This window comes from Myotis myotis, unplaced genomic scaffold (assembly GCF_014108235.1).
Source record: "Myotis myotis isolate mMyoMyo1 unplaced genomic scaffold, mMyoMyo1.p scaffold_m19_p_6, whole genome shotgun sequence".
Taxonomy (NCBI): Eukaryota; Metazoa; Chordata; class Mammalia; order Chiroptera; family Vespertilionidae; genus Myotis; species Myotis myotis.
Genome location: NW_023416368.1, coordinates 51507704 through 51533069, shown reverse-complemented (window position 1 = coordinate 51533069; position 25366 = coordinate 51507704). Strand labels below are relative to the sequence as shown.

General features: G+C 40.9%; 1 protein-coding gene across 8 annotated transcripts in view; it reads right to left on the bottom strand.

Annotated features, from left to right (window-relative positions):
• Nucleotides 1-25366, bottom strand: part of GAB1 (GRB2 associated binding protein 1) — a 116280-nt gene that overhangs the window by 33764 nt on the left and 57150 nt on the right. Inside the window, exon 1 of one of the 8 annotated variants that reach the window (XM_036315401.1) lies at nucleotides 6238-6340. The exons of the other annotated variants lie outside the window; for them this stretch is intronic. The gene's annotated coding sequence lies outside the window, so the exon portion shown is untranslated. Of the gene's footprint in view, nucleotides 1-6237; nucleotides 6341-25366 lie in introns of those variants that run through there. 8 annotated transcript variants of the gene reach the window in all.

Sequence of the window (25366 nt, the reverse complement as noted above, 5' to 3'; positions counted from 1 at the left end):
CAGTTATAGGTCTATAACCAAATGAATTGCAATCAAAGTCTCAAACAGGTATTTGTACACCTATATTCATAGCAGCATTATTCACAACAGTCAAACACTGGAAGCAACCCAAGTGTCTACTGATGAAATAAATACAATTATATATATATATCCTATCTAATAAAAGAGAAACATGGTAATTAGCGTATGACCGCTACCCTTCCCATTGGCTAATCAGGGCAATATGCAAATTAACTGCCAGCCAAGATGGTGGCCGGCAGCCAGGCAGCTTAAAGTGAACATGAGGCTTGCTTGCTTCAGTGACAGAGAACTCCAACTTCCCCTCCTGCCACTGCAGGACTCTGAGCTGCAACTCTAAGCAACTATGTTACAAATATAGAAACTAAACAAAACCCCAGAAACCTGCTTTAGTCCCTCGGGCTTCAGCCAGCAGGATCGCAACATTGTTTCAAATACAGAAGGTAAACAAAGGCCAGAAACCTGCTTTCAGCAGCGGAGGCCTAAGAGCTGGAGCCAAGCCTCAAAGCTAAAGCTGGCCCAGAATAAAAAAAAAGAAAAAAAGGAGCGGTTGGGAGCTTCAGTCACTCGCCAGCCTGAAAACAGCCCTCAGCTCCTCACCCAGACTGTCCAGGCACCCCAGTGGGGACCCCCACCCTGAAGGGTGTGTGACCAGCTGCAAACAGCCATCATCCCCTCACCCAGGCTGGCCAGGTACCCCAGTGGGGACCCCCACCCTGATCCAGGACACCCTTCAGGGCAAACCAGCCGGCCCCAACCCGTGCACCAGGCCTCTATCCTATATAGTAAAAGGGTAATATGCCTCCCAGCACTGGGATCAGCAGAGCCAAGAGGCCTCCCGGCACCGGGATCAGTGTGACAGGGGGCAGCGCCCAAATCCCCTGATCGTCCTGCGGCTCTGTGTGTGACAGGGGAAGGCACCCCAACCCCCTGATCAGCCCTGCTCTGTGCCTGATAGGGGGAGCTACCCATGCCCATGATCGCCCTGCGGCTCTGTGTGTGACAGGGTGCGGCGCCCCAACCCCCTGATTGGCCCTGCTCTGTGTGTAACAGGGTGCGGCGCCCCAACCCCCCCCCCCCCCCACGGGCCCTGCTCTGTGTGTGACGGGGTAGAGCCATAACCTCCCCATCATCCCTGCCCTGAGTGTGAGAGTGGCGGTGCCCCAACCCCCTGATCCACCCTGCTCTGTGTGTGACAGGGGCTGGTGCCCCAACTCCCCTATCGGCCCTACTTTGTGAGTGACAGGGGGGAGCTCCTCAACCCCCTGATCGGCCCTGCTCTGTGCGTGACAGGGGGGAGCTCCCCAACCCCCTGATGGGCCCTGCTCTGTGCATGATAGGGTACAGAGCCCCAACCCCCCTGATGGGCCCTGCTCTGCGTGTGACGGGGGCGGCACCCCAACCCCCTGATTGGCCCTGCTCTATGTGTGACAGGGGGTGGCAACCTGCCCATTTACCCTGCCTTGAGTGTGACAGGGGGCGGTGCCCCAACCCCCCAATCGGCCCTACCCTGAGCGTGACTGAGGGTGGCATCACAACCTCCCGATCCGCCCTACTCTGTGCATGACAGGGGGCGGCGCCCCAACTCCCCAATCGGCCCTGCTCTGAGCCCAACCAGGGGCAGCACCTAGGGATTGGGCCTGCCCTCTGCCACCAGGGAGCAGGCCTAAGCCAGCAGGTCGTTATCTCCCGAGGGGTCCCAGACTGTGAGAGGGCACAGGCTGGGCTGAGGGCCCCCCTCCCCCCCGAGTGCACAAATTTTTGTGCACCGGGCCTCTAGTATATATATATGAATATTTTTCAGCCTTAAAAGGGAAGAAAATTGTGGCACAAGCTATATAACATGGATAAACCTTGAGATGTTATGGTAAGTGAAATAAATCAGTCACAAAAGGACAAAAATTGTACGGTTCCACTTATATGAGGTACCTATAGTAACCAAATTCATAAAGACAGAAAGCCAGGGGTTGTGGGGAGAGGAGGAGGAAGAGTTAGTGCTTAATGGGTAGAGTTTCAGTTTGGGATGATGAAGACGTTCTGAAGATGGATGGTAGCAATGGCTGCACATCAATGTGAATGTACTTAATGCACTTAAAAATGGGTTAAAATTGTAAATTTTGCTATGTATATCTTACAATTTTTTTAAAGCAGCAATTTTTTATGTGTTAACATCATGCCATAAAGAGTACAGACAAAGGTGCTTCTTCAAAACACTTCATATTTTAGGCGATAGGTCTCTCTCTGTCTCTGTCTGTGTGTGTGTGTGGTGGTGGTGGTGGGGGGGGGGCTCAGGTAAGAAGTAGGGAGGATAAAAATGGGTGTAGAAATGTTTCTGGTTTTTTACCTGGAAAGTAAGCAAATAAAGTAAACAAGTAAGTGGACTGTGTCTTCCTTTTGGCTAGGCTGCTGTTCAGACTACATGGATAAGAGCTGTATTTTTTTTTTTTCATATCTTCACCTGAGGATATATTTTAGAATTGATTTTAGAAAGAGAGGAAAGAGAGAGAGAGAGAGAGAGAGAGAGAGAGAGAGAGAGAGAGAGAGAGAGAGAGAGAGAGATGAGAGTGAAACATCGATCAGTTGCCTCCTGCACGCACCCTGACTGGGGATGGAACCCACAATGCAGGCATGTGCCCCAACCAGGAATCCAACCTGGGAATCCAACCTGCAACCCTGGAAAAAGACAAAAAGAGAAAAGAAGGGAATGTGTCCTTTTGCTATGGCTTATGTGTCACTCTTTTGTCTTCTGGTTAACTGTGGCTTCCCATTCATTTCATTGCCTATCTGTTGAAAAGATATCGTTAAAATATACAAGGCCCCTGGAAACGAAAACAAACTGCCAAGAAATGAGTAGCAATGAATCGAGGTGCACCAGACAGATTGGGCTAGTGATTACAGACGCCTGAGTAGACATTATATAAGAGAGGAACTCTTTACAGCAGGAAATTACAGCATTAAAACACAGAATTTAGCCAAGCAGCACCTGCCACTTATTTATTTATTTTTAACATGGTCCAAATGGGAATGTTTGTCTCGGTCACAAAATGAGTCACTCTCATTGAATCTGGCACAGATTAAACTGGGAAACAAAAGCAATTACATAAACCACACACTTTAATAAGGCAGATACAAAGGTTCTCTGGATTATGGTACAAAGCACAATTTAGCCACAGAATAAAGCTGGATGCTGGATGAGAGAACTGACATCAGCACCCTTGCTAATCACAGCACAAAAGCTTCTCTATGTTTTGTCAGAGCACAAAATGGGTCCACATAAATCGGTCTTTGTTATCCGAAAATATCTGGGATTCTTACAGTTTGCCCTATTTTTATCCTTGCTGCCTTGGTAGCCCCAGAGGAAACTGTACATTGCCTCACCAGGGCTGCAGAGCAGTAACCGACAAAAGGGGACACGTTTTCTAGAAACTTTCAAAATCAAGCCCTCAGTGCAATTTTCCACAAAATACATGTGGAAAAAAAAACCTTTTTAACTACTGGACTCCCATTACAGGCAGGTTTGCTTGAGAGGAACTGTGCAAAAATGTTTGTGGTCATTTTCTATATGTAATAGTCACTGCAATTTTAAGTAAGCCCTCATCAGCTAGAGTGCATTTTAAAAGCACCATATTCTGACACCAGTGCCTCATCTCAGGATTTCAGGATTGACGTTGGCTACGGCATTAACATCAAAAGAGAACAGCACGCATAGTCCACGAATCCCAATGAAAATATACCTAGATCAGGCTGCCACACTAAATAAATATCTATAATGTTTGGAGTATATGCACTGCAACTTACACATTCCCTAAGCTCAGCGGGTACTAGTGTCTGCAGGGTAAAACCTAACTCTTGGGCAGGTCACAGGGGCCCCAAGTCTTCCCTACCTCTTCCAACCTCACTTCTTGCCTCTCTGTCTTCCACCCACATGGGAAAGGCCTGCAGTTCCCCTAACACTCAGCTTCTTTTTTGCCTCTGGCCCGGACACCTGCTCCCCCTCAGCACATAATCCAGCCCCTGGATTCAGCTCAACCTCCTCGGGGCAACGTTCCTGGGCGGGCCCCTCCAAGCTCTTCCTTTATTTCTGCCTTGTTCCTAGTTTACCGAGTTTGACACCCCTAAAAAGAGGACTGGATCCGTGTCTCTTCACCTTTCATCTTTCTTTTCCCCCTTGCCTAGTCCTCAGTAGGTACTCAGTCTGCTGAGCATGCCAACCAAAGAGGCGAAAATAGAGCTCTCACACTATCCAGGCTTTATGGGGTATTGACACGACTGCCACCAGCCCAGCCGGTTTGCAACTGAGCTGACAAGAATTGTCAGGCAAGGCAGAGGGGTACAAACCATAAATTAATAATAATAATAATAATAATAATAATAATAATAAACCTCTACAGATATGAAGGGAATTTTTAAACTTCATTAAAAAACATTTCTTTTAAATACTTTCTGCATTGCCCTAACCGGTTTGGCTCAGTGGATAGAGCGTCAGCCTGTGGACTCAAAGGTCCCAGGTTTGATTCCGGTCGAGGGCATGTACCTTGGTTGCGGGCACATCCCGAGTGGGGAGTGTGCAGGAGGCAGCTGATCGATGTTTCTCTCATCGATGTTTCTGGCTCTCTATCCCTCTCCCTTCCTCTCTGTGAAAAACCAATAAAATATATTAAAATAAAGAAATACATACATACATACATACATACATACTTTCTGCATTTAAGCAAATTGTATATATTAAATTTGAAAATAGACCTGTCACACTGAATCAAGGTCTTAAGATAGGTTTATCACACACCCTATAGAGAATAGATATGTACATACATATCGACAAGGAAGTACAGATGGAGTCCTATCCTCCCTACCCAGAGGTTCCCTAGTGGTAAAAATAAACAAACAAACAAACAAACAAATTCAATCTGCATTAGTCTCAAGCCATTATCTGCAATAATATTAACATATTCACAAAATGTGCCTAGCTTGCCTAAATGGCAAATGGGCTCAGTCATAAAGAAAACTTGTAACAGCTACATACTTGTTTTCTGAGTTCTCTGTGGCATAACTGATGGAGAACATGCCTGGTGTATCGCTAGCCAAAGCCCCTTAATATCTTCCCTGTACCTTTACTGTTAGAGCTAATTACTGAGAAAATAGCGAGTATATGGGTGGGCAAAAGAGAAGAGATCAGGGTGGTCCAGTGATTCCCAACCCTAACTGAACATAACAAATATCTAGAGAACTTGAAAAAAAAAAAAATTGATGCCCGGGGCCTTACCTGGGGGCTTAAGCCCTGACCCCAGGCATAGGTAGTTTTAAATGCTGAACAGGTAATTCTAATGTGCCACCAAGACTGAGAACCACCATCCAATCAATAGACAGAATTAGATTGCTCCTTAAAATAGAATTTTAAAAAATAGATCAGAGGTCCTTTTCAGCACATATCTAATTCCTTATCTTCTCTTGCCTTCAGCTCTTCCCAATGTGGTTATATCCCCCTCCCTGTTTTTGTTCACAATATTTATCCCATTAGCGAATGTTTAAACTCCTTTCTACTATGGGAAACCTCATCCAGTCTTCAATATTCTGTCCAAACCTTCTCTTTTCCTTGCCACACCTTCCCTCTGGGCTCCTGGCAACCCACCAGCTACTGCCCTGAAATGCCTCCTGCATTGCTACGGAACAGTTTGGAGCCATCTGTTATTTTTACTAAATACATTTACCAAAGTTCCAAACGCTTGTGAATTATTTTCCCAACTAGACTTCAAGTTCCTTGAAAGTTGAGACCGTTCCTTACATTTTTTTTTGTATCTGTGACAGCGCTTCACACAGTGTGAAGCCCTCAAAGCCTGGGTGGAATGCTTTTAAAGTTTTCTGTTCATCCGAATGGTCATGGAAAGCCAGTGATCTTACATGAAAGGATCTCCGGGGAAAGAAAGTGAAGTCTAGAGTTGTTATTAGGGTAAAGTTCAAACTCCTTTCACAGGATGGCATACAAGGTTCTCAGAACCATACTTACCTGCCTCATGTCTCCCATCTCTCACCTCCACTGCAGCAAACACCCACATGCTTTCTTCCTTTCTCCATGGCTTTATATTTTGTTGTTTTATTTTGAATCTAACCCATCCTCTCTCTCATCCAATGAGCTCCTACTCACTCTTTAAGACCTTGCCCAAGGACTCGTCTTTGAAGCATCCCCCCCTTAATTGCCCCCCTCCAAGTTAAGGCACCTACCTGCTGCTACTCCTCTGAGCTCTCAGCACACAGGTTCCCAGTAGCTTGTTAGCAATCTATTCCCTTTCGCACTTCAGAAAGAACTCTGATGACTACTACACGTAGGTCTTCAGTTGCCAAACCCTATATAGTAGAGTTTGAGCTGATAATCTGAAGGAGAACAGCATTTTCTACATTCTTGAGCCAACAGCCCTTCCATTATGAAACATCAGCACTGTAATCTTAATAACCCTACATTATCCCAGAGAACTGGGGGGAAAAGGACAGTGGGACTTTCTTATTTTGAAATCTCTTAAACGGTATTTCACAACTGATATTTCAGGAAAGAAGATCATTACTGTGAATTCTTTGGTAGAATTCAAAATGTATGTGTCATCTCAGAAATTTGAAGAATGTTAGGGTTGAAGATATTATGTTTCTTTATACTTGTTTTCTGAGTTCTCTCTGGTGTTACTGATGGAGCTCATGCCTGGTGTAACACTTGCCAAGGCCCCTTAATCTCTCCCCTATATCTTTACTGGAATTGCTAATCACTAAAGAAATAGCCAATATTTGTGTGGGCAAAGAGAGGTCAGGGTGGTCCAGTGATTTTCAACCCTAACTGTATATCTGGAGAACTTTTTAAGAAAAGATGCCAAGGGACTCACCTGAGATCCACTATAAGCCTAATCCGGGGGTTTAGCCTTGGCCCAGGCATAGGTAGTTTTAAATGCTCCATAGGTAATTCTAAGGTGTCACCAAGACTGAGAACAACTATCCAATCAATAGACAAAATTAGATTGCTAGATGAAAATGCTATTTTTTTTAAAAATATATTTTATTGATTTTTCACAGAGAGGAAGGGAGAGAGATAGAGAGCTAGAAACATCAATGAGAGAGAAACATCCATCAGCTGCCTCCTGCACACCTCCCACTGGGGATGTGCCCGCAACCAAGGTACATGCCCTTGACCGGAATCGAACCTGGGACCCTTCAGTCCGCAGGCCAACACTCTATCCACTGAGCCAAACCAGTCAGGGCGAAAAATGCTATTTTTTAGTAAGATAGATTTTAATGTAAATTCCATCAGCAGGGTAAGCTTAAATTTAAATAAATTATGAGACATCTATATAATAATAACAAATTGATACAAAACCTTTAAAAACCAAGACTATATATATGACAAATGCCCACAAGCTAATTATTGAATAAGAAAAAAAGCATGTTGCGGAATTGTGTGTGTATAATTTCCTCTGAGTGATTGTGTTTTTGTATACACACAACAAACACAAACTATGCTTAGAGGACATGTTTGGAAGGAGACATACCAGGAATGCTAACTGTGGTAATTCCAGGAACAGGAATGGTAGGTCAGACGTTTCATATTTTTATTATATATACATACATACACACATATATATATATATATACATATATATACACATATATATATTTTATAGTCTGAGTTTTCAAGAACTTCCATTTATTACTCTTGTTTTTTTTTTAAATCACATGTTTAAAAGCTTACTAATATACCTAGCCTTGGTGGATGTGGCTCAGGGGTTAGAGCATTGGCCCTGCACCAAGGGGAAAGGATTTGGTTCCATTCCCAGTGAAGCTCAGGTACATAGGTTGCAGGTTTAATCCCAGCCCAGGTCAGATTTTGGAGTGCATGTGGGAGGCAACCAATCGCTGTGCCGCTCACACTGATCCCCCCCCTCCCTCCCTTTCCTTCCCTCCCTTCCACTCTCTAAAAATCAATGGGAAAAAATCCTCCAGTGAGGATTCACAAAAACAAAAGCGCATGCCTAGAAATGCTCTAAAAAAGAAAGTGTTTTTTTTTAAATCTAGAAATGGTGTACACAAAACAAAAACGTTCATATACATATGGAAATGCACCCTCTCTTCTTACTCTGCAACTAATGAATGAATTTAACCTTTCTTTTAAATATAGAATTCCAGGATACATCTGGAAGGAGTCTCAGTCAGGAAATAGCTTAGACAAATAAAGTAGAACGACTTTGTTTTTAAAGACTTGAAATTTTGAGGGTTTAAAAAAAAAAGGAAAGTTGGGAACACTTAAAATAGAGGAACAAATTTCTCCTCTTCTTCCCATAAAGTCTGGTGGTTATACTATACATACTATTTTAATTTTCTTTACAAAGCATGTCAGTAAATGGTAACATACTTAGCTATTTAAATATCTAAAATAAACACTTTGGGAATTACCTATTAAAAATATTAAATTTCCATAATAATACTACCAGGGTAAATACTATAAAGAAAAACAAATTAACCATGCAGCAGGGACAAAAGAAAACCATTTGCTTTAAAACACTTGAGTTGTTTTCCAGGAAGCACCATCTTTTCTCATAGAGCAAAATAAGGAAAAAACAGGCTCGGTGGAAGTTTCCACTCCACCGGCTCTATCATTATGATCATCTGTTCCAAACACACACACAAGCCTAAAATTTCCTGTTTTCAAACGATTGTCACCATTTTCTAGCCTAGTGTTATCTGTGCTAACTTTAGCTTAGTAATATAAACAAAAGAATACACCAAAAATAATGCAGAACAATGCCTAGATGGAAGCTAACAACTGATTCACAGACCTTTTCAATAGGAGTTTACATACATGGCCCGGACAAAAACAAATTAGCTGCACCTGAAACGATTTCATTAACAGCAAACCTAACCAAAACATCCAATTCAACAGAAATGTCATCGAAGCTGGGGGAAAACATGTGGGAATTTTAAATGATGATTTAATAGTGCATATAATTTACTTGTTGAAATCATTGCTAAACTGATGCCCACCCCAAAGCTCCGTCCGCCTAAGTCCTGCAGAAACCAAACAAAAAAGTAATGGCAAACACTCCGTAGCATGTAGTATATACAGAGTACATAGTTCTTACACCTTTTCTGGGTCATAGAACTGCTTTGAAAACCTGATAAAAGCAATGAAACTTTTTCTTGGAAAAAAGGCACGGTTTTGAAATTGTACGCAGTTTCAGGGGATCACAGGACTCCTACGGCACACGGTAAGAACAGTTGAAACAGACTATACTTAATACTTCTTTCTGCAAAGAACAGTGTGGTTTGAGACCTTGGACCCCCAACCAGGGAAATGTAGTTACTAAAAGTCCATAGAAAAGTAGGTCGCTCTCAATAGAGCATTATGGGGCACGTATACGTTTACTTGTAAATACTAGTTCATATCTCATCAGAATTACCGACTGTCAGGGCTATGGAGACACTCTCTTAATTCCAGGGTTTTAAGTGCGTTCACCCTGCCCAGGATGAGGCTGCAGGGAGGCAGGAGCCCAGCTTGCACTGTCCTGTGTGACTGGGAACGGAGGCCTATGGTGATGCACAGCTGATGCTATACTGGGAAGAAAGACCACCTGCCTTGTGTTTCATCTGATATCACCCTATCCTTCCTACCACGTGCAGTTAAGAGTCAGTGAGCTCACATCAGGGTGTGGCCAGAGGAAAATGGAGTCAGGGGGTCCACTCTATCTTTTGGAATCGGAGTCAGCTTGCCTCTGGCCTAGAGAAAAGGAGAGTTAGAGTCACATGCAATCTGGCCAGTTAAGAGATTGGGAGCCACTGCTAGTGATAGACAAGTATGTACCTGGCCCTATCTTCTGTATATCTCCCTAAGAACCTGTGGAAGCAGAGGTAGCATAAATGTCCAGGCAGACTCCCACCCATCTAGAGGTAAACAGTACAGGTACAATAAAGGGCTGTGAGCATTACTAAGAGCATTCTTATGCAGGCCCAGGGTCATTGAGCCATTAATTCCTCTTCTAGGAATCCCACCTAAGGAAATAATGTAAAATGCAGCTAAACATGTAGGCTTCAACATACTCAACTCAGTGTTTATACTATAGTAAATATGTGACACAATCTAAACATTCGACAGTAGGTAGGCAGTGCAACCATCCCAGTTTTCCCAGTTGTCCTGATTTTAGCACTGAGAGTTCCCCATCATGAGAAACCCCTTAGTCCTGGGCAAACCAGGATTGAATAAATAAATTATGATACATCTCCACAAGGGAGTCTTACTTACAGTCATTAAAACTACACTTTTTAAAAAAAAATCCTCACCCAAGGATATTTTTCCATTGATTTTTAGAGAGAGTGGAAGAGAGAGGGAAAGACAGAAATATCACTGTGACAGAAACACATTGATTGGTTGCCTCCTGCAAGACGGGGAGGAGCCTGCAACTGAGGTATGTTCCCTTGATCAGAATCAAACCTGGGACCCTTCAGTCTGCAGGCCGACACTATCCACTGAGCCAAACCGGCTAGGGCAAAAAAACCACATTTGAATGGTATTTAAAAAATATCCCTCTTTCCCGTAGGTCTCCATGGTTTGCAAAATTTCCAAAATACTGAGATCTTGGTAATGAACTAATCTTCCATTTGGAGTTAAATGGAATCTTGTGTGGAGGAATACTGTCTATATACCTTCTTTTCTATCTTTTCTGGCTCTCCTGTCCGCTGTGCCAGATAGCGCTGACTGCTCAGGTATCCACAGCACCTTGTGCACACCTCCATCAAGGTATTCCCCTCCTGTATGTCAATCGATCCTTCATATAGTTGCTTTCCTCCCCGAGATACCTTGTCTTATTCCATTTTTGGTGCTGAGTATAGTGTAGAGCCTGCAAAAGGACTTGGCTGCTTAAAAGGCATGTGTGTTATTTGAATAAATGAACAAATTAATGACTCCTGGTGACCCTGATGATGTGGTCTCTGTTCTTCACTAACTTAGTATTTAATACTATAAATGGACGAGACACCAAACCAACAGTGGAGCTTCTTATTGCTGTAAGAATTCAGCCATAAACCCTGCCAAATCTCCAACTCCACAAGGCTCAGTCAACAAAAAGTGAAACTTAAGGATCAAGTCAATATGATACCATGCCGATCTATATATATATAAAAGCCTAAGCGACCATCCAGCCAGTAGCTATGATGTGCAATGACCACCTGGGGGCAGACGCTCAACACACAGGCATGGAAAGATGAATCTCAGAGGGAAGAGGGGAGGGCGGGAAGAGATTAACCAAATATCTTATATGCATGCTAGAGGCCTGGTGCATGAATTCGTGCACTGGTGGGGTCCCTCGGCCTGGCCTGCAGGGATCGGGCCTCTAGTATGCTAATATTAGGAACCTACAACCTCAGACAGTACCTATAGTACTATGAGAATGTCTACATATTTTAGTTATATAACATTATGTTAGCATATTTATTTATATATACATAGTGATATATTCTCTGTATGTCTATGTAGATTCTGAGACAGAAAGATATTCCACATTGTTTTGTGTGTGTGTATGTGTAAGGCCACTCCAGTCTCTGAGGGTAGAACGTAATACCATTGGAGAGAATAAGGGCAAATGCCATGTGTTATGAACTATGGTATCAGCGTAAATGTTTAACTAAAGAACAAGGTGTGAGAAGTTTACTTAAACATTGTTGTTTTAAGTGATAGGAAACCGATATCATATCTCAAATTAAAGTCACACAATTTTCTAGCACAGATGCAAATTCCAATTCTAACTGCAGTTTGAAAGCAGTACTGTCCAACAGAACATTCTTGATGATGAAAGTGGCTGTGCTGATCATCACAGTAACCACTAGCCACATGTGGCTATAGAAAACTTGAAAAGTGGCTGGAATCAATTGTTCAATTTAATTTAATTTTGTCATGTGTGGCTAGAGCTATCATCTGAACAGTACAGTTTTAAAGGCCACTTATTTGAATTGAGGGAAAAGCAATACTAATCCCTGAAGAACTGTAGTTCTAAATGACAATAAAACAAAATAAAATTAATGTTTAAATTCTGTAGTGCTACTATAAGCTGATGTGTCTGAGATGCTAACAATTACATGAACCTATTTCCTGATTTACTATGTTCCACAAACTTACTTTGCCCCAAAAAAACATGTCACATGGGTTGTTGTTGTTATTATTATTTTTTTGGAAAAAAAAATGCTTGCTTAAATAGAGATTTAAAAAACACACACATAACACTAATAACAATCTGGATTTTTTAAAATTAAAATTTATCGCCCTGACTGGTTGGGCTCAGTGGATAGAGCATCGGCCTGCGGACTGAAAGGTCCCAGGTTCGATTCCAGTCAAGGGCATGTACCTTGGTGGTGGGCACATCCCCAGTGGGGGCTGTGCAGGAGGGAGCTGATTGATGTTTCTAACTTTCTATCCCATTCCCTTCCTCTCTGTAAAAAAAATCAATAAAATATATTTTTTAAAAAATTTATCTTTCATAAAACCTACAAATTTCTAAACTCTATTTGTTGTTCAGTTATCTAATCCAAAAGAATTCTACGGTAGCAATAGTGTTTTAAGTTTCTGGCAAAACATATAAAGACATTCTCATCTTATCCTCTAAGTTTCTTATTGAACATTCACAATTTACAATAAATTAAAACAACGATACATGGAAATCTGGGTCACATTTCAAAAACAACACTTACACATTAGGAACTAAAGGAAAAGCACTGAAGTGCTACAAAAAGAAATTTCAAATTTCCATAAGTACATTTCCATAATTACATAATTATAGGCAATAAGCCAAAATAATGCCTAAGTACAGTAATTTTCTTCTCAACATAAAACTCAGTGTAAAGCTTCTAGAACAAAAGATATGTGGCAATAAAAGGTTTCCTTAAAAACAAAACAAAACATACTTCCAATGAGATAAATTATGCATTCTAAAGTCACTGACTACAGAACACATTAAGTTCAAGATGCAAGGAAGAAGAGCCTCATCCAAAGAGAAGAACTGAGTACAAAGCTGAACCTGACACAAAAATTACTCCGCTGATATGACATCAAGAAGATCTCTGATGCGAAAAGGGAAGCCTTAGCTCAAGTACTGCTGCTAATGACCTCCTGACCCCTCCATGCAAAACATGATTCTTTGGGGGGGGAGGGGGGGATGCTTTTTCATCCATGTAATATACAGATAATAATCTCATCCTCCAAGAAAAGCTGTTGTCCATTTACCTCTTTTTGTTCTCAGCACATGGAGTGCTATCTTGCCCATTCTATGGTGTGTCTGCCCTAACCTGAGGCCAACTTTCCACCTCCCTCTGTGGCACCCAAGCCTCATAACCTTTGACCCACAGGAAGCAGATACAGTGGACTCAAGATAACAGCGACTGTAAGGACTTGTGTATGCATAATTTAATGCTTGGGGACTAGGAGATTAGGGTTGTGGGGATGGGGAGAGAAAATGACTATTTCTGCCAGAGGAATAACAGTGCCATTTGGCAGAAACCAACTCATCTTGAACTCCAAACAACGCTGTTATCCAAGTCATACCATCCACAAAGGCTAAAAGGACTATGTACAGGATGTGGGATAACAGATATGTAGATACACCACATGCCGTTGACACTGATCACTTACACACTTATCTGCGTTACTCAGGCTAGAAACCCTGTGAGACAATCAGTCATTCAGGGTGCTGGCCTCTGAGGTAACAGACAACTGACTGTGTCTGACTTGCCAACTTGGACATTCACTAAAGTCTGTGAAAGCTAAAAATAACCACACAAACATGTTTACGGCACTTTAAAAATACAGGATCCACACTGTCTTCTAAATATAAACCGTGAGTTCGGAGGACAGGGATTGGCTTTGGGTTTTTCGGAAGCGTCATCAGGACATCCCACACTTTACCTCAGAAATCCACATTTCAGTGTTTTACTTTAAATACACAGTTGGTGGTATTTAACTACAGTGAGGAAGGGGTGGATTTGGAATGGGGAAGGCGAGCAGGAAAGGAACAGATGGTACCCTTCCCCCATTTAATAAGAGGGCTTCCAGAATACCGCAAACCCCTAATTCTTTGTGGTGGGACCAGACCTTCCTCAAAGTCTGAAAGGGGATATCCTGTCTGTGTTTTCCACTCCACACATCCACTTCCCAGTGTAGCTGTCCCTTTCCCTTTCCTCACTCTCAAACCTGTAGACACTGCTACAACAGATAACTGTAGACAGGAAGTTAAGTGGGACATGTACATAGATGTAACTTCCCCACATCCCAACTGCTACATGAGTGTATGCATTTTGAAAACAATAATTTGTTATCCTGTTCCTGCAGAGTGAGATAAATCTAAATCAAACAAGGGAAAACTTTCCAACTAAAACTATAACGCTCATATCCATTGGAACTCTTGGGGCACTTGTACTAAGACCATTAAGAGTCCAAGTGAGTATTTTATCAGCATTAAAAAAAATGTCTATGTTGTCTCTTGTAAGTATGTACAATTATTATTATGTTTTTAAGTTGTCTTGATTTTCAGAGAGAGGAAAGGAGAGAGAGAGAAAAACATCAGTTGCCTCCCCCATGCACCCTGCAACTTGGGTGTGTGCCCTGACTGGGAATCAAACCCACAACCTTATGGTGCATGGGATGATGCTCTAACCAACTGAGCCACATCAGTCAGGGGAAATTGACTTTTGGATAGGATTGGTTTAAATGTTACCCTCTGCCTTTAATTCTAAATCTTGAACATTCAGCAGCTGGTAAAAACATAACAGAAAGGCCCTGGCCAGTTTGGCTCAGGGGATGGAGTGGCAGCCTGTGGACTGAAGGGTTCTGGGTCAAGGGAACATGCCGGAGTTGCGGGCTCGATCCCCACTGGGGGGTGTGCAGGAGGCAGCCGATTGGTGAGTCTCTCTCATCATTGATGTTTCTGTCTCTCCCTTCCTTTCTGAAAGCAATAAAAATCTATAATAATAAAAGCATAATACGCAAATCGACTGAACAGCCGAACAACGGAATGACTGCCAGGACGTCTTTCTGGACGACCTTCCGGACAAAGCCGGGGCTGCGAGGGCCGAGGCAACCAGGGCTGCAAAGGCCTATTCTTGCACGAATTTCATGCATAGGGTCTCTAGTAACTAACTAACTAAACAAAAAAACAAACAAACATAACAGAAAGAAACCTGCAGCAACAGATTTACACCTATAGTTGTATGTCATAAACATCAAAAGTCTGTGCCTCTTAATTTATAGTATTGTGATAAAATCTGTATTTCTGGAGGTTATTCAATATATCCAAGTGAAGTATTCTCCAGAATAAAATCATGTAAGTCTTATGGGCATTTTCTTAACAAAGTCATTTTTTAATAAACTACTAAGAGCAAATTCAACTGAAAAATCATGGGAAAATGGTATATAATCCCACTACCATAAAGAATAGTTTTTAATATCTTCATCTAATTTTTATTCATACACATACATACTTTTAAATGTATCTTTGGTTTCACGAGCCACACTTCTAACTTTCTGAGATTTAAAATTCTCAGATTTAAAATTTTAATTCATTAATATTTCACAGTGTGACTTTTTCTAAGTATTGTTTATCATGCTAAAATTACACAAATAAAGATGAAGACCTCACTTTTATGTTTTCTGAAACCCAATTAAGAAGGTACATTTGGCCCTGGCTGGTTTGGCTCAGTGGATGGATGGAGTGTTGGCCTGCGGACTGAAGGGTCCCAGGCTCGAGTCCAGCCAGGGGCATGTACCTTGGTTGTGGGCACATCCCCAGTGGGAGGTGTGCAGGAGGCAGCTGATCGATGTTTCTCTCTCATCAATGTTTCTTAACTCTCTATCCCTCTCCCTTCCTCTCTGTAAAAAACCAATATATTTTTTTAAAAAAGAAGGTACATTTGATGATTGTAAAAACACAAGACATTTATTCACCATGGAATTTCTTACATAGCACAGTATCCCAGATATATTCTAGCAATTAAAATATTTAATTAACTCAAAGACTGTCCTGTGTATGCGGCTGATGCTCTAAGCAAAAAATGACTGAAGCAAGTACAGCAGTCTCCACCTTGTCCGTGGTCTTATTTGCCATGGTTTCAGTTACCCATAGTCAATCATGGTCTGAAAAATATTACATGGAAAATTCCAGAAATAAACAATTCATACATTTTAAATTGCATGCTTTTCTGAGTAGTGTGATGAAATCTTGAACCATCCTACTCTGTCCTGCCTAGGATGTGAGTCATCCATTTGTCCAGAGTCTCCATGCTGTATCTGTCTCCTCCCGTTAGTCACTTAGTAACTGTCTTGGTCATCAGATGGTATCACAATGCCTATACTCAAATAACCCTATCTTACTTAATAATGTCCCCTAAACACAAAAGAGATGCTGGCAATTCTGATATGCCAGAGATAAGCCATGAAGTACTTCCTTTAAGTGAAAAGATACGTATGTATATAAAAAAGGATGGAACATATCCCCTGAAGATAAGGGGAACTACTGTGTATATAATCCTCTCAACAGAAATACTTGTTTAGCAATAACTGCAATCTAACACTATATAAAATAATTTATTAAATCTATAAAGAATTTATTCCAGAAAAAAAAATCATTTGATATTCCAACTTACGTTAGGCATTGTAACCTGAAGACATTCTTAGAATAAATATCTCTATTTTTTGGCCACTTAAGTATTTATGCCTTCAAAATTAAAATATTAGGCAATCTATTGATAGATTATCTACAATGAACACACGATGGTTTGTTCCAAAAATAAAGAGAAAGTTGAAGAGAAACAAAATAACTCAATTTAAATTTGACTACGCTTTTAAAAAGAAATAAAAACAAAAGCACCACTTCATTGAATAACTGACCATGAAAAGGCAAAGCAATGAGATATTCATTTAAAGAATAAGATTATATAACCCAAGGCTGACTGAGATAAATGACTTTTTGGTTAACTAGATCCAATTCTTGGTGGAGCACAAAGACAATAAAAATCACATCTTTAGAGACTTCTGGACAAGATGGAAGAGTAAGGAAACACTGTACTCGCCTCCTTTGAGAACCACCTGAAGACTAGCTGAACAGAACTCTAATAACTAAGGATATAAAGAAGAAGCCACATAGAGACTAGTAGGCGAGGTGGAGACTGGAAATAGGCTGGTTCCACACACATGTGTGGTGGTAAAGAAGCAGAAGGGATGTCTCGGCTGCAGAGAAGTAAGAGATCCCAGCTGAGAAGCCAGCGATCCCAGCTCCACACTGGGCTCCCCAGGCATCCCTCTTAAAGGGCCCATGTATTGCTGACAGATTCACTTGCTCTGAGCTCCAGCACTGAGCAACTGCTCCTAAGGACCAGGGACATACGGGGAAGAACTGAACTGTCTGGCTTCAGGTGGTGGGCACCACATCTGAGTCTCCATCAAACTTGCCCCACCTTGGTGATTCCCTGAGAACTAGTCCCACCCAACTTGTGCACAGGCCCTAACCTCTTTCAGCAGCTATTACTCACAAGTGGCTGACCATGGCGTACCCTGTGGTCTTCCCTAAGATCTCTGAACAAACAGCAGCTGGCCTCAGGGTGCCCTGAAGTTCTTGCAAAGCAGCTCCAAGCCCAGCATTAGTAGCAGCCAACCTTGGTTTGTAGTATAGCCACTCCCAGGCACATTGAAGCCCAGCATAGGCAGCTACCCACCACAGATTCATTGTAGCTCCTACTAGGTGGCCTGGGTAGGGCACAGACAGTGGCTGCCCTGGGCCTGCAAAAGAGTCCCTCCAAGAAGAGGCGCCAGAATCAACACACCTGGTGACCGGTTTCAGACCATATCAGAGCACCACCCAATGAGTTTCACCAAAGGGCGGAGTAAGCAGACAAGAGACCTGCTACAGTGAATCCCAATCTGTGGGGTCAGCCCACACACAACTCATCCGTTGTAGTCATGACCAATCCTCAAAGCCAGCCAGCCTGAGAGTTAATTCCACTCACAGACATGCCAACAGCAATCAAGGCTCAACTATGACTGAAGGGCACAAACAACCCACGACCGTGGAGTGCTGGCTCAGGTGGCCAGGAGACTGCACTATTAGGTCCCACAGGACAGCTACAATATATGGTAAGGCCACCCTGCCAAGTCTGGGAGATGTAGCAGATCTATCTAATAGATAGAAACAAATACAGAGAGGCTGCCAAAATTAGGAGACAAAGAAACATGTCCCAAATGAAAACAAAACAAAACAAATTTAAAAAACAGAACAAAACTCCAGAAAAAGAACTAAACAAAATGGAAATAATCATTTTAACAGATACAGAGTTCAAAACATTGATTCTAAGGATGCTCAATGAACTTGGGGGAAGAATAGATGAACTCAGTGAAAACTTTAACAAAGACATAGAAAACATAAAAATAGAGATAGAAAACATAAAAAAGAACCAGTTAGAAAAGAAGAATACAGTAACCAAAATGAAGACTACATTAAAGGGAATGAACAGAATAATAGATAAAGCAGAGGATTAAATCAGTGATTAGGAAGATAAGGTAGTAGAAATCACTGAATCAGGACATAAATAAAATAAAATAAATAGGATAGTTTAAGGGACCTCTAGGACAACATCAAACATACCAACATAGGCACCATAAGGGTACCAAAGGGAGAAGAAAGAGGGAGTAGGGATTGAAAACATATTTGAAAAATAATGATGAAAAACTTCCCTTACCTGATGAAAGAAATAGATATACAAGTCCAGGAAGCCAGAGTCCCAAACAAGATGAACCCAAGGAGGACCATACCAAGACATGTCATAATTAAAATACCAAAGGTTAAAGACAAACCAGTATTACAAGACATGTTAAACTTTAACAGTTAAAGGAATGAAGGAGAAAAAGGAGGAAGAGGAAGAGGAGGAAAAAAACAGTAACAACAGAACTATAATAGCAATAACTAGATAACTATCAATAATTACTTTAAATGTAAATGAACTAAATGCTTTATATAAGACACAGAGTGGCTAAATGAATAAGAAAACAAAACCTCAGTGTACATCAATGGATGACTGAATAAAGAAAATGTGGTAAATACATACAATGAAATACAACTCAGCCTTAAAAAAAGGATGATTATCTTACCATTTGCAACATAGATGAACCTAGAGGATATTATGCCAAGAGAAATAAGTCAGGCAGAGACAAATACCATACGATTTCATTTTTGGAACCTAAAGAACAAACAAACAAACAAAAGAGAAACAAACTCATAGATACAAAGAATAAACTGATGGTTGCCAGGTGGGAGGGTGGTTGGGGGACTAGATGAAAAAGGTAAAGGGATTAAGAAGAACAAATTGACAGTTATAAAATAGTCACAAGAATATAAAGTATTTGCCTTAACTGGTTTGGCTCAGTGGACAGAGCATCAGCCTGCGGACTGAAGGTCCCAGGTTCGATTCCAGTCAAGGGCATGTACCTTGGTTGTGGGCACATCCCCAATAGAAGGTGTGCAGGAGGCAGCTGATCGATGTTTCTCTCTCATCGATGTTTCTAACTCTCTATCCTTCTCCCTTCCTCTCTGTAAAAAAAATCAATAAAATATATTTTTAAAAAAGAATATAAAGTTCAGCATAGAGACTATATTTGATGATATTGTAATAACTATGTATGGTATCAGGGGGTACTAGACTTATTGGGGGGATCACTTCGTAAGTTACATAAATGTCTAACCACTATGCTGTACACATGAAAGTGATGTAATACAAAGTGTCAACTATAATTGAAAAATGAAGAAAAAAATTAAAACAAAACAAAAAAACACATCTTTAGCTAGCCTCCCAGATTAAGGGAGAGGCTAGTTCACTCACTTCCAATTGAAGTCCCTAAGCCAACCCTATATGACATTTTAATCTTCATTGAGCAGTCTAAAAAGAATAATCAGAAATAAAAACTATCCAGCATTGTAGCATTAAGAATCCCTTCTGGTTCCTTTTAGCCTAGTCTTTCACCAAATGGCTTAGAGGGCAACTATAACTAATCATTTGTTTATACTCAATTGTTTAGGGTCTTTCTCTTCAAGGCTCTGTTCTCAAAACTTAACACACACAATGCTTGGCAAAAAGTAGAGACTCAGCAAGTGGTGACTGAGAGAGTGGAGGAATGACTCAGTCTTGATGCACAGTGTAAGGTGAACCCTATGGGGATCAGCATTACAGTCATCCACAAAACAATTACAAAGTGTTTATTATTAAGTGGTTTGATGGTGGAAACATGCCAGAAAAGCAGAAGAAATATTGTGACAATTAACTGAAAAATTACCATTAAATCAGTATAAGTGTTTACGCTTTAGATGTAGAAATAAGCATACTAAAAACTACGTTAGGTGCTATTATACGAACTACAACTAAATAGAAAAACTTTTCCACAAGGTATGCAAAAGGAGCAGCAAACATAAGGCATAAAGTTAAATAAATGCATTGATGTGGTTTTCCTTTCATCTCCATTCTTTTGTCTGCCCCCTAGTGGAGTCCTTATGAATATAGAAAACATAAGCTAGGCAGGCACTATAAAAATCAGGAAAAACAAATAAAAAGAACAGAACAGAACAGAACAGAACACAAAGCACAGAGAGCTAACTTTGGACTTCTATAAAGCAGTCACTCAAGAACAGAAAAGTTAACTTATGAATTCCTATTTAACACTTTTGTCCCAAAGACAAAACTTTGTATCAACTTAGGTTCACCAATTCCTTGTGCACCTTTGGACTTTTAATCATTGCCTTTTAAGGAAAAGTATGCACCTCTAGATTGCATCTAGGTAGTATATGCCTTTCTTAATATTTAAGCAGACAAATAATTTACTGACTGCTAGTAAGCTGACATGCTCTGGCCACTTTATTTTTGGTTTTCAGGTGTATGTATAGCAAAAACAAAATCATTTCCATGAAGAAGATTCTGGAAATCTATGGATTAATTTCCACAATACTCCAAGTCAAGGAACAGGTAAAGTGAAACGGAGACAGTGGTTCAGTGATGGCAGGCGTGGCTGAGTGACTCCTCTCAGAAGGCATGCTTATCTCCATGGGAATCTTTCTGTCTAGAAAGGGGTGTGGGTTTTGTCTATGATCTCATCATCAGCAACAGCCGACTCTCTAAACCGGCTTCCCATTTTAAACTACAGTTTTGCACCAACATGCACAGTTCTTTAAATATGAAGATGACAGACATGGCTACTGTGACTTATGTAAACAACCAATCACGTGACACCCCTCCCCTTGTGACTGGTGACACACATTTACAAGACAGTCAGCCAGGGTTATACAAACTATACTACCTGAATAAGACATTAGAAAATTATCCCTGAAGGAGAAATATAAGCATTAGGCATAGTTTCTGGATCTTCAGTGACCCAGTGGTTTCATTTCTTAACTTCTAGGGCAATCAGAATGCATAGTAAGTCATGATTATTGCAAACAAAATGATTTCTAGAGGGGCAATTCTAGATTTTCTCCCATGTTTAAGGACTTAAACGTATAAAACTCCTCCTGTATTGGCAGGAATTCTGTTTCCCGGAACTGTATAAAAATCAAATGACAGAATCCATACCAAAAAAAAAAAAAAAAAAAAAGTTGAGATGAAAAGCGGGACTAAGATAAATAGAATTTACTTAATTACTATTTTTAACACCATTTGTGGAAGTGCATTAGTATGATAATTCTGGCAGGTTCTAAAAGCAGTGAGCTTCCAGTGATTTATGACTACACTTTACATGTATGCAGTATCAGCTTAAAACACCTTCAGCAACTTTTTCATGGAGGAAACAGAATAAACTAAATCAAGGGAGATAAAGCGTTCACCGGTTTATTTTAACAAGAAAATGCTCAGGATATAGGAACACAGGATTTAAAGTTTTCTGTTCTCAGACTATTGTGAGTGCTGTGAACGGTGGGAGGGATAGGAGACAGTTGACAACCAGCTTCCTCTGTTCATTTATCTATTCCCTTTGGACAAAACGGTCAGCCAACGGAAGTATCAAGGAAGACAGAATAAAATTCTTGTGCTTTTAATGTTTCCCCCCAATGTCTGTCGTTGCTCAGATCTCTACTAGAAAAGCAAGGAAGGGCAAATTTCAATCAAGGGCCTCAAAAGATTTATTGCAATCATCAAGGTTCATATGTCAGGAAGAAGGAAGGTGGGGGGAATTTCCCTGACACTATACTTAGATATGGATTATTGGGTTAATTTTTATCTCTTGTCTGTTGTACTGCCAGATTATTTATAGAGGGTAAAAGTGGCTCAAATAATTAACTTTCTTATTTACTATATTTAAACAATGATATCACTGAGTTTTAAATACACTAACATCATGATATAATTCTTAAAGCATGCGTATACATCTAATTTAATGTTTTGGAATCTGTTCAAATTATTCATTAAATTGAGTAACAAAGGAACAAAACAATGAAGAGGCAGCTGTTTCATCAGTATATCTGATTTAGAGCACGCAGTGTATTTATAGTTAAATAGAGCGAAACAGGCTACTCAAGAAAGAATTGTTTCTACTCCCAAAAAATGATATTTTAAAAATTAGTGTTACATCATTACTAAAGACTTAAGATTATGCAGGCAACACTGACTTTTCTTGTGTGCTATGACATTAAACTTAAGCATTAATCACCATTTGTAATCACACCTATTATGTGTGTTTAGCATCCTATCTCTCCAAGGAGACCAAAAGCATTTTCAGGACAGAGATTCTCTCTGTTTGAGTCACTCTGGCCCACCAAGCTCCCAGCCCATTAGATGAAGTAACAGGTGCTGAATAAAAGTATTTATATTAAAATACTATTAAATTCATACCCGCAGGAGGTTAAAACATCAAATTGTACCGAAGAGCGTATAGGCAACACAATAAACCTACCCTGGGTATCCCTGCTCCTGGTTCCACTCCAAAGAGAAGCAAGTCCTGGTTTGGGCTCCTCTTGGTGGTTTACCCTCTCCCCCACCCCCACCCCTGCACCCCAGCCCCACCCATTCTCTCTGTTTGGGGAGAGATGAATGTATTCCCTCTCTCCTGGCTTTAACTCCCAGTTTCCAGCAGTGGCTGCCAATTTCCTGACCACAGCACCCTTGGTCGTCACTCCTCCACTGTTCCAGGGATCACTGGTCTAGTGTACACAGTTTTTAAAATTACCTTTTAAAATTTCCTCCAGTCACTCCAGCCCTAAAGGTGTAAGGACCCTAATCTAAACCCAGCCCAAAGCACCGTACGTAGTCTCTTCATTAAAATCAGCATTTCCTACCAGGACACTAAAAAGGACACCTCACATTTCCAAATTCTATGCTTATATATGACATCATTTTTAGACATTAATTATTGACGTTCAGCCTTAACGCTCAGCTGACTTTCCCCAATGCCTCTCCCTCCTTCCTCCCAAGGCAGTGACACCACCAGTCCCTCAACCAGAGGGACTTCAAGCCACATAGTTAAGCCGCTGTTTTAGTTGGCCAGCCACAGAGTGGCTGCAGGCAACACTGACTTTTCTTGTGTGCTTTTCTTGTGTGTTATTTTCCATTCTCTCCCTTCATCTTCCCTCACACCCTTCCACTGGCCACGTTTCATCTGTTGTGCATATACTTTTACACTGTCAAGGTTAGTAACATTTACATTCTGTTCTCTAACCACCTCAATTTTCTATGTTTTTCTTTTACCCTAAAGGTTGAGTCTAAGAGCCTAAAACCAATCAAGGGAATGAATATACAGTAGGTCCTCGGGTTACGTCTGTGGCGCGACGTAACCCACCTACATAAGCACCTATGCCACTCACATGGAGCACACGCACAGCAGTAATGAAGTGAAACAGTAAAAAAAATTCAAAAGAAAGATAACGATTCCTGACCTTTACTTGTGGTAAATAAATAATAAAAAACATAAAGCACATACGTACATACGTTGAAATGACGGAACTTTTTTTTTTTATAAATAAATAGGAGATGGCGACGTAACCACGAAATGACATACGTCGAGTCCGAGGTAACCAGAGGACTGTCTGTACACTATCACGACCATGGATGTGCTGTTCCCTACAGTCCCAAGTAGAGGCTAGGATTGCATTTACATCTGTATTTGTCCAGTGTCAGGACCCCCTACCTCCCAGGTCACATGGGGATGAATGGATTCCATTTTCTATCTCATCAATTACCTTGATTAGACTGTCAACTTTTCCCAAGCCTCCTATTTTATCCTTCCTTCCCCATTTTCTAGGTGCCCTCTTCTGGGTCCCACCCTGCCCCGCCCTTCCCCTTTCCTAGGAATGGGTGCTGACAGGCCTGGTTCAGGCTTTCACCCATTCATCTCCTACACTGCTTTCCCAGGGTGGGCCCCCCAACCCCACGTGCCATGCCTTCCTCTATCTCAGTTTACTCCTCATTTTGTTACACCCACATCCTAAGAAAGAGAACATGGAAGGCGTGCTTTAGAGTAGGCAGGGGAGAGGTTAATTATGTTTTAGAATTCATTTCTATTCAAAAGAACATTGTTTTTAAAAATTAGTATTTATTATGCTATTCTCTAAGAATAAAGGGAACAATACGTTTTAAAGCCCTCTCAAAAACGTCGAGTTCCCCAAAAGGCCTTAACTGTCTGAGTCATGTGCACCTAATAATATTACTGTTTACCATTTAATTTAGTATGAATCCATGAGTGGATTTCATGTTCAATTTCCCTTTTATGCACTCAATTGCATGTTTATTAAACAGAATTCATTCTTAAAATATTCTTCTTAGCATAAAGGCATCTAAAATTATATCAACTGGCAAGCTACATGCACCTGGGGAAGATATTTCAGTGGAAATAATGAGTAGCTATATTTCATTAATTCTTTCACTCATTCATTCATTCGCTCCTCCAAAAACGTTTATCGAGCACCTACATGTGCCACTGTTCTAGCTGCTGGAGGAATAGTAGTTCAAGAAACAAAAATTCAGCAACCTCAGCACACTTAAATTCTAGTGGAGGAAAACTAAACCAGTAAAAGCGCCATGTGCGGCCATTATTTCGGTCCCTGGACAACATCAAATGCCAGTCCTGGAACATTCATCTCTAGTCTAATGTACATAAACAGAATAAACAACTCAAGTGAAAAAAAGAGAACAAATTATACTTCATTACACTTTCTGGTTTTTAAAACACTTTCTACATTTTGTAAACAACTACGTCTATTCTTCCCCTACTTAAAAGAGCACATGGAGCAAACAAAGAGGTGTTAAAGAAGATAAAGGTATTTAGGGATCAACACATGGTTTGTGATGGTTAAGGCAAGTGGCTAAAGGTAAGAAAATT